The sequence below is a fragment of the Taudactylus pleione genome, unplaced genomic scaffold (genome assembly GCF_031769625.1).
Source record: "Taudactylus pleione unplaced genomic scaffold, aTauple2 ptg000095l, whole genome shotgun sequence".
In the NCBI taxonomy this organism is placed as follows: domain Eukaryota; kingdom Metazoa; phylum Chordata; class Amphibia; order Anura; family Myobatrachidae; genus Taudactylus; species Taudactylus pleione.
The window spans coordinates 3,807,782-3,818,654 of record NW_028284497.1 but is presented as its reverse complement, the minus strand read 5'-3'; the positions used below and the strand labels follow the sequence as shown (position 1 = coordinate 3,818,654).

The 10,873-nt window shown below is 40.0% G+C and overlaps 1 pseudogene; it reads right to left on the bottom strand.

Moving 5' to 3' along the window:
• Window positions 1–9,325: 9,325 nt before the first annotated feature.
• LOC148526502 (uncharacterized) lies at window positions 9,326–10,087 on the bottom strand (annotated as a pseudogene).
• Window positions 10,088–10,873: the final 786 nt, after the last annotated feature.

Below are 10,873 nucleotides of genomic sequence, written 5' to 3'. Positions count from 1 at the left end.
ACCCCCCCACCATGCCTACAAAACATCGACAGCTGCCCCTTTTGTAGTGAGCCCCGGAGTGAGAGAATTTCTCTCTCGCTCCGTGGTTTGCGCACCTGCAGTGCGGCCGCTGCGCATGAGCAGAGCCAAACATTGACCGGCTTGCTAGCACATCTGAATGAGACCCAAAATCCACAATCAATAAAGAAAATACCTATCAGCTTCAACTGTGCTTTCCTAAGACAATAAATATATTCTCTTTTTTACAAAATACATAAAAAGTGTAATTTTACATTTACTTTAACTTGTGAAAACTATTCTACAAATAGTGATCCCCATAAAAATATATTTTTTGCAATTTTTGCATATTTGATAACCTGTGCACCAACTAGGAATTCCAATCATGGGATCACAGATCTTTTGAGTCCCAAAAAAATTCCCAGAAATATAATACTGATTATTACAGGATTCAAAATACACTGTGGATTAGCCCAGGGGACAAAGGCAGGATACTTACCTTGTCAATTCCGGTCACTTTATCCGGTCCTCTCAGGCTCTCCCAGCTGCCTGTAAAATAAAGTCCTCTAATTTGGTTGCTCTCAGTCACTGATAGACTGGGAGCATGCCACACAGTGACATCATCATTACGCAATACAGTGACTGAAAGCAGTCACATCACAGGACACCAGATACGGACATCAGACGTTCTACTGCAGCTAGGCCCAGGAGAGGTCAAAACGTGCCTGCCATTGAAAGGGGAGGAAGAGGAGAATGAGGAAATCCAGTGGGGGGAGGCAAGTGAGAAGGATAGCATGTGGGGAAAGAACGATATCAGATGGCACAGGGGGGTGAAGGATGGTTATGAGGACAAGAGGGGGAAGAAGTATTGCAGAGAGGACAGGAGGGGTAGATTGATGGCATAGAGGACAGGAGAGAAATATGGATGTCCGGGAGGACAGGAGGTGGAGATGGATAACAGGGAGGACAGGAAGGGTAGATGGATGGCAGGCTAGACAAGGGTGGAGAAGAAATAAAAATACATTTTAATATATTGTGCTTTTATTTTTTACCCTCATCCCAATCCCGAGATTAATCCCAGAATCCCAATATTGATTCCTGAATCCTGGGATTACAAAATTAATTGGGGAATTTAGGCCCCGATCAGACCAGCTCGCTAGATGCGTTCGCTCACTTGATGCGTATGCAATTTCGGGAAGGCAGGTGATCTCACGGCTAGACATTAGCACGCCCACTATGTCTTGGCGTGTGATCGCTTTGTGTATGCAGATGCCCACCAGCCAGTCTAAAGATGCCCACTTGCGAACGTCATCTCCACTAAGTTTTTGCAACCTCGGTACCATTGAGTACCATCGGATGCATACGCAGCTTGTGGTTGACCATAACCTACTGCAAGAACTGCGAGCACTTCAGTGTAAAATTCAACCAAGTGACGTGTACTATGACACTGCCTCTTAATTATGCATGCCCCTGAAACGACGTTAAGATGCTCAGGCAAGCCTGGGTTCGGCTGCGTTCGAACGCTTCCTAGCGAGTTGGTCTGAATCGAGCCCTTAATCCCTGGAACCAATTCACCTCCAACATTCTTGCATGAAAATGATTTTGATTGCTCATAAACCTATTTTTTTTAGTTTGGTGTACTATGGGTAGCTTGATTTTTTAATTCTTCACATGCCCAGATTTTGTTAAAACAACCTATTTCACTCTACCCATTTTTTGTGAGGCCTGTGCAGCCTTCTCCTAAATCTGGCCATGACTTTACGGTCATTAATTAGCTGCTAAAGTTGTCTGGCTGTTGAAAAAGTCCAATTTCAGTTATTTAAGCTAATCCAACTGAGATTCAGGCAAGTGGGAAAACGAAGCAGACTAATCTATTCGAGATTTCCCAAGGAAGGAATTGGGATAGCCTTGAAATATGTCAGCTCATGCACATACAATTAAGTCTGTGGTTGGTGTTTCAGACCAGTCACACCAACAATCATTTGATTCTGATGGCACTAGAACAGTCTGGTAAGAAGGAAATTTCTCATTCTGTATGTCTGTATTGTCTGCTGATATTTGTGATCACTCAAACTTTATTGTATTTATTTAATGTCTCTGCATGTGTATATAAAATTGCACTCATCGGACACTGTTGATAGTTATTTCTGTATTACAGATCAATGAGACTGTTGTATTAATTTTATATGTTTATCATCCCCATCCTTCTTGGTGACAGTGAATCAGTTCCTATTTTTTTACTTTTATTCCAGCTTGTCATTTGCAAATCATACAGTACAGTATATTGGTAAATCTGCAATACTGTTTTTCAAACATAGTTATGCCTTTAAACCTAGAAAGCTATCCTTATAAAAAAAAAAGTTTCAGGATCAAACCAGTATATTTCCTTGGGCCCAAGAGATCTTAATACGGCTCTGATTACTTTGGGTTATGCTATTAAGAATATATACAATGACCAGGAGAAAATTTGTAGTTTTTTGGCACCTTTAACTACTTAACTGGCTAATATTATTCCCTAAAATGTCACCCAAATTGTATTTTTTAAAATTATCAAAATAATATCTATTTAAACTTGATTCAAAATAATTTTTAAACAAACATGTAGGTACTGTATGGTAATAAAATTATACTGAGTCAAGGTTATATAGCTACTAAAATTATATTGAATCAAGGTTATATAGCTACTATCATTATAATTTGATCATTTACAAAAACCTTTCTGTTAAATCTCTCTCTCTCTATCTCTTTATCTCTCTCTCTCTCTATCTCTCTATATATATATATATATATCCGTTCTAAGGTCCAGCACTCTCAGTGTAACATAATAGCTTGAACAGGTGCCCCCACAACAGGCAGCCCTATGAGTTCAGGCTGCAGGAACCCTGTCCTCCTGCAGCTGTGGCTGGGCAATCCTGTGAGGATCACCCTTCGCTGTGCCGAGGGAGAGAGGACCAAACTGACTGCAGGGAAATGGTGAGAGCAGAGGAGCCGGCACTGCCTCCTGAGCTTAGTGGCTGCCAGAATATTACCTTCCACTGGCTGCCATTGGGAGTTTCTGACATGGTCGCACCAGATACGACCGTGTCAGGAAAAGCCTGATTTGGCATGTCAAATCTCATGCAACCACACTAGACAAAGGGTTAATACGATTCAGATTGCTGAAAAACAGGATGGGGAAATATCAATCCCCTATTGTAGCAATCCATGATATAACATGCAGAAATTTTTTTTTATTAATCATTCATGTAAATTAGTATATATTCACCTACATATTTCTAGAGAACTGATTCAGCAAATATTGTATCATTACTATTAGTTTGCTTTGACAACTAGACGATATATGCTCTCTGAGCAATATCGTCTAGTGTGTCCCTGGCACGCTGTGCTCAATGTCGTTCCTGACATTGAGCACACCCGCTGAATTATATCATTAACGATATCATTCAGCGCTGGGCTCTCCCCCCCATTCCCCAACATGAGGCAACCTGTTAATATCGTTAGGTTGGCCTGCATGTTTGCCAGATGAACGGTTTAGACGAACGACCTGCGAGAATACGCATCGTCAGTCTTTCGTCATTATCGTTCATCGTTTAGGTGAAAAAATAGACGATAACGTGAATGACTGAACGATGACGATATCGTTATCATTCAGTCGTCCACTTTAATTGCCCAGTGTGTACGCACCTTTAGAGAGGTGTGAGGGTGATCTTATAGATCTCTGAATAAACTTGATCATATCTTTACAAGAATAATTCATCAGAAAAATATGTTTTTTTTCAAACGATGATAACGTTGCATAAGCACTTGCATATTGTTAGAAAGCCTGCATCATTGATATGTTCCACAAATAAACATAACTTATAAATATTTTTTCTGATATAGTATAATACTGTATTTACTATATCAGAATATGAGTGAATAGACTCATGTGGGGGAACTATATATAACTCCAGATATTCTTGGAATTAAAAAGGGTAATAGGATCACCCACATGTGGACCTGTATTTACATCTGCAAATACTAAGGCTTAATAAATAATACAGTACACTTTCAGTATCTCATATTGTGAATCAATTGTTTTCTTTAAAAATATTAAAGGGCAAATTTATAACAATATTTTGAGGGATACCCACATATATTGTGGATTTTTGGAAGGATGAATAAAAGCAGATATCTCCGAGATCTGCCCTGAGACCTCCATTTCCGATGGTAATGCAGCTCCCTAAGCCCCCACAGGATTCAATGGGGGATATGTAATAAGCTAAGGAAAGTGATAAATTGGAAAGCGATACATTTCCAGCCACTTAGCTCAGGGGCGTTTCTAGAGAGGAGGGGGCCTGTGTGCGGTCTCCGATACGGGCCCCCTCCTCTCTACCCAGCGGCTGGCAGCGCACTGAGATGTGCGCGGCCAGCGCCAGAGTTATAGACTCTGGGCACTAGAGTGTGCCCAGAGTCTATAGTTTCTGCACAGGTCACCGGGAAAATGGCCGCGGCGGCCATTTTCCCTGTACTGCGCATGCGCAAACGATGGGAAAATGGCCTCCGTGGCCATTTTACAGTAGTTTTACAGCGCTGGACGCCCCCGCTGACGTGGGACTCCAGAGAGGTAAGTAATATTATGGGTGCAGGGTGTGCGGTGCGGGGCCCCCTGGACCCAGGGGCCCATGTTCCCCGCACACCCTGCACTCATTATAGAGATGCCCCTGACTTAGTTCCTAACTGTCATCTTACAGGCTGTGTGAAAAATGACAGTTAGTAGCTGATTGGTTGATAGTTTATCACTCTCCAAAGCTTAGTACATCTGCCTTGGATTTACCAAGCTCTGGCTAGGCCCTGGTAGCTAACGTCATAGCGTTAGCCTATAGTAGCCTAAAGCCTACCATTGGCCCCATCTGATGCATGTGCTGTCCATACATGCACATTATTCATTCTAGTGATGAATTGGAGAAGCAGTGTGATAGTGAAAATGAACACTCTGTTTCAAGCTCTTCACTGGGATGGGATCTCATCAGAATCCGTCTCCCAGCAAGAGCTTATTACTAAATTTCTGTGAATTAGTCATATTCTAGTTGTGCATTTAGGCATATAAAATTTGTCACATCCGCATTGAAAAATACGGGTTGTGATAAAAAGGCCCCTAACAATCCACAAATAAAAACAACTTGAGAATAACAACCTCTATATAAAGAAGGCACAATATCTACTACTGTGGTTTTCAACAGATATTTTTTTCCTATTAAATAACACATGAGACCACCTGCATTAGCACTAACTATGATTCTGAATAGAAGTGGAAATATAGATACCATGCATGCAGTCAAACCTGGTCGATATCGACCAGGTTACTATAGGGACCCGTGATAGTTGAACGCGGGTCGTTTAGTCATTTGGGGGTTGGTGCTGTGCTGAATCTTTGACAACGATTATCCAGCACCTGCAGGATGACCAGACAACGATATCTTTATTGTTGTCTGATCTGACCATGTGTTTGCACCATAAACGAATTAGCAGGCTTACATAAAAGAGTCAGTTTGAATGGATTTCTGTTTGGATGTTATGTATCAAAAAAGAAGGAGATCCTGTAGACCATATTGAAAAGCTATATCAAGATGTCAGTTGGATAGTGGCACTAATGGCATTTTTGGTTTGAATAAGAAAGGTATTTTACTTATGGGAGTCAAATAGAGAAGAATCTGTTTGCTCAATGCTCTTTGTCTATGGACATTTCTGTGTAGTCCTATGTGACAAGAGGGTGAGACTAGAGAAACCAGTAGCTATCCATTGGGAAAGAATAGTTTTTTTAGTGGCTGTGGCCACCCTTGCCAGGAGTAGCCTGTTCACACTGGTCAGACGGGTAGCAAATCAGAGGAGTATTCATCAATGCCCATCTATCGGATAGGCTAACCAGGTTCATGTGTAGTAACTACCCAGGTGAATGTCTATACTGAAGGCCTGTTCAAGAGCGACTTTGGTATCTGTCCCCTATCCAAGCCATGCCATATCTGTAGTTTGCTGCTAAGGCATTGTCTTTGAAACATGTAAGATGAACTCCTCCCAAGGATACAGCTTAAAGTGTTGGTACCTTTAGGTCCATATACATTGAATCAATGCCACATTGAATATTGCTCTCATTTAAAATTAATGGAAGCATTTGGAGTGCCTATAATATGTGAGAAAAGCTTACTATTTTATTTAAATGGCAGCAGCTCAGATAAGACAGGAGGAGGTGGTGCCAGGTGTGGGGGTGCTAGGACCACCCAGCACCTACTAAGTACCTTCGATGTCTATTTGGATATTCCCCCTTGCAGTCGACTGGAGAGCAGTAAAGGCACTCAACATAGAGATGTGAGTATAATGCTGCACTGAACTGCTTCTGAGGCTCGTTCATAAGTCAGCTATATTTATTTGAAATACAACAAAGGGTATGATACTTTTTCAATTAAATTACTTGTCAGAAAAAGATAAGTTTCACAAGTACACTCCTACAGAACTGTTTGTCTAAACCCTAGTGTCTAGTTTCTCAATCAGGGTATACTGTACATTGGGGAAGTTTAAGGGTATCCTTTGTTCTGTTCTTTGTAATAGTTCCAAACAATCATAAAAAACAATATAATTACAATCACCACTAATGGGTGTTTCAGTATGTTAGTAACTTTGTTTAGTGATGGTGAGCCATGTACAAACACGTCCCACCAATTGGATTCTAATCCATCCTTAAGTCTGGTGGCCGGATGTTTCAGTTTTTCTTGTTCTACTACTGTAGTCATTGGGGCATGATTGGTTGAATAATTAACTCTCCTGAGATGTTCTTCCAATTGCCGTGTATTGTTTACAGCATCAATAAGGGGCTGTAGATTAAATGAAATTGCTGTATTTATGGAATAACTATGGAATATGGAATAAGTATGTCTTCTCCAATCTAAGGATGAAATGTTATACAGTACATACACCCTGAGAATGGTGCCTGCCTTTTTAACTGTTCAGTTCTGACTGGTTTGTACTAATAACACAGACAAATTGGGGACCTAGTTCGATGAACATATCTTTTTCAGGATCATGCAGGGCCCAACTACAGGCACTTGTTGGATGATCCAATTTACAAGGTTCATAAAGTGTAGGGCGTTAATTGCATACCATTCCTTGGCATGTGGATATGCAGAGAGACAAATCACATGTATTGTTAGTACCTAAATCTATATGTGTCCCTAAAAGTGTTGGTGTCCATAACTGAGTTCCCCCTGTGGGACTATACAGTGGAACTGGCAATATCAAATATTTACATGCAACTGTGACATTGGTAACATTATATACCTCTATAACTCCTGAACAGAAATTGTCATTGCATTGTATTGACATACTATCTGCATGTATCCATTGATTACCAGAGATATTCAATAACAATTTGTAAAAACCCGATCTTCTACTCAAAAAGTTGGTCTGTGTAATCTGTTTCTGCATAACCTGTGTCATTACTTGCATATTACACAAAGTCCAATTAAACATTTTAGTGATATTAATATCTAACCCTAGTTGTCCAACTAGCGAAGCATTGTACACCTGTAAATATTCAAGAGAGAACTGCATATGCTGTAGCATTGGCTTGTATACAGTAGGCATTCAATCATCTTGCATATGTACAATTTTACCTAAATCTGCACCTGCTAAGCTCATTTTTCCTCTAAGTGTTTCTATATCTATACTGTTCTGTAGGCCCATTCCTGTACCTGTTGTGCCCAGTAAGGTATCATACCATTCCCTCCTTTTTCTGCTTCCTTTACAATAAGGGTTCTGAGGGAAGGTAAAGTTAAACATGTGCTTTATTGTTTGCCTTCTGGTTGCCAACTTTGTACAGGTGGCTGGTACAAGTACAATATTATCAATTTTTAATAGACAATTTATTATGAATGAAATGTATAATATAAAGTTCTATTAGATATAATACTAGCATGTTTGCATAGTAGGGTAGTATTTGTTTGTGGAACATAGTCTTTAGACTGATTTAAGGAGCTACATGTTGTATTCAGCCTTACTCTTATCCATTTAACCATCTGCCAATTTGTATGATATTCTGAGGCATGGATATAGCAAATTGTGTTTGGCCAGAATGTTACAGAAAATGTACTATTCTTTTCAAACTTCCAAAATGACAAAGTGTTCATGGAAGGGGTTCTTAGTCCTTTAAACATTACTCCACCCATCATAGTTGCATTGGTCACCAAACATGACTCTTTTGCTGCACACTGAAATGAGCCTTGTGTTCTGAGTTTATTGTTTCTGTTCCAATACCATCGGTACATCAACACATTTTCCATTTTACCTTTTGAGTCTTTCCGTTCCAGTCTCTGCAAAATTTCCCCAGGTGTCCAGGCATAACTAATAATTACCCAAACACAACATAACATGAAAAGGATATATAGCTTCATTTCACTTCCTGAATAGACACCATTAATTTCTTGCAATGTGATGTGTGCACCCAGGTGTTCCTTCCAATTTCACTGCTGTGGGTCTAGTCAATATTACTTGGCTACTTGGTAGGGACCATCATATCTGGGTTCCAAAGCCTTCCGCACATGTCATTTTAAATACACAAAGTCCCCAGGCTGAAGTATATGAGTTCCTGTAAGAGACTCTGGATCATGAAGTGAAGAAAAGACTTAACCATGTATTTTAGAGTCTGTGATAATTTACACATATATTCAGTTAAATTACCATGATTATACTGTAATTGCTGCAGAAAGTAACAACCTGTTTTTGGAGCATTACCAAATAATATTTCATAAGGGGATAGCCTGTGACTACCTTTTGGAAGTGTCCTGACTGAAAACAAAGCTACAGGTAAACATTCTATCCAAGTTCTACCAGTTTCCTTCATAGCTTTTTGTATTTTCAATTTCAATGTTCCATTAAGACGTTCTATTCGTCCTGAGGATTGTGGCCTATAGGGGGTGTGAAATGCTTTTGAGATTCCCAAGTCTTTCATTATATGTTGCATTATTTCCCTTGTAAAATGACTCTATAGTTTCTGGAACTCCATATCTACAGACCACTTCAGACAATATTTTCTTAGCTGTACTTTTAGCATTTGCTTTGGCTACTGGCCAAGCTTCTGGCCAGTGACTAAATAAGTTGGTGGCTACCAGTACATATTCATATGGGCCGCATTTGGGCAACTGTATATAGTCAATTTGTAGTCTTTGAAAGGGTAATATCATCTTGGAGTATGTTTCTGTGGCGTTTTCACTTTTTGACCTGGATTACTTATTCCACATGTCCAGCAAGCTGCTGTTACTCTTGTCGCCACAGCATTGAATCCAGGAGCAATCCAGTGTTACAAAACTGCTCTTGTCATTGGTTCCTTTGCTACATGTGTAGGTTCATGTGTTATGGATGCCATTACTGGATATAGGACTGTTGGTAAACATAGTTTTCCATCTTTTTCCAAGATTCCTTCTTTATTTAGAGTTCCTCCAATCTTGAGCCAAGTCTTTTTCTCTGCTGGTGTGGCCTGTTCCTGGAATGTTCTAAGAGCTTCAAACGTTACTGGAACATATGGAGATTTAGATGAGTCTTCTACTTGTGCCATATAAGCAGGTACTTTCTGTATTGCTGCTTGTTTAGCTGCTGTGTCTGCTAAGGCATTTCCTTTAACTTCTGGTGTCTGTTCTTTAGTATGGGCATGAATTTTGACCATGGCTACTAGTTTTGGAAGTTGCATAGTTGTAAATAGTTGTCTAATAAGCTCTGCATGCTTGATGGGCTTTCCATTTGATCCCATAAAGTTCCTGGTTTTCCATATAGGGCCAGAGCCATGAGAAACACCCCAAGCATATCTAGAGTCTGTGTATATATTGGCTGTCTGGTTTTCTGCCATTATACAAGCTTCATTTAGTGCTTTTCATTCAGCTTCTTGAGCTGAGCAGTGTGGTGGAAGAGCTGCTGTGAGTAAGACCTCTAATTGAGTTGTTACTTCATATCGGATTCGTGGACTTCCATCCACATAATATCTGGAACCATCTACAAAGAGAGTCATGTCCATGTTCTGCAAAGGGGTATCTGTGACATGTGACATAGGGAGGGTCTCTTGTTCCATAAGTTGCAGACGATCATGTGGAGGATGTGAAGAAGAAAAATGTTGTTTGTGTATTTTGCCTGTACATTCTTCTTAATCTTGTTCTTCATATTCTGAAGATTCATTTAATTATAGTATACTCTCCCTTCTTTTGAATCTTCAATCGGAAGTAATATGGCTGAATTGAGGACTGTGCATCTTTTAATAGTGAGTGCTGAGTAAGGCTACCTCATATTTTGTGAGTCTGGCAACTGACAGGTGTTTTGTTCTGGCTTGATTGAGTATTTCAGTCACTGAGTGGGGTACCTGAATACACAAGGAATGTCCAAGGATGATATCAGCTGTTTTGTCAAGAAGTGTTGCTGCTACTACCTTGATACAGGATGGAGATCATAAAATGATGGGATCCAGTTGTGTTAAATAATATGCTACTGGTCTTTGTTTAGTCCCATGTATCTATGTAAGGACTCCTGTTGCATGTCCATTGTTTTCATGGCAGAAGAGTGTAAATTATTTCTGGTAGTCTGGAGTCCCCAGGGCTGGGGCCGAAGTAATGACTTCCTTTAAAAATCTGGAAAGCTTCCTTGAATACTTGCAGCTGTTGTGTCTTATCATAGTCCTTTTTTAGTGCATCATACACAGTTTGCATAAGTAATGATGCATTTGGTATCCATTCATGACAGTACCCAATCAGTCCTAGAAATGCTCTTATTTGTTTCAATGTATGGGCAAGGGGTGATTACGGTTACTATAGATGTTTGCATCCTTGTGAAAGGCAATGTCCCAAGAATATTACCTTGGTTTGAC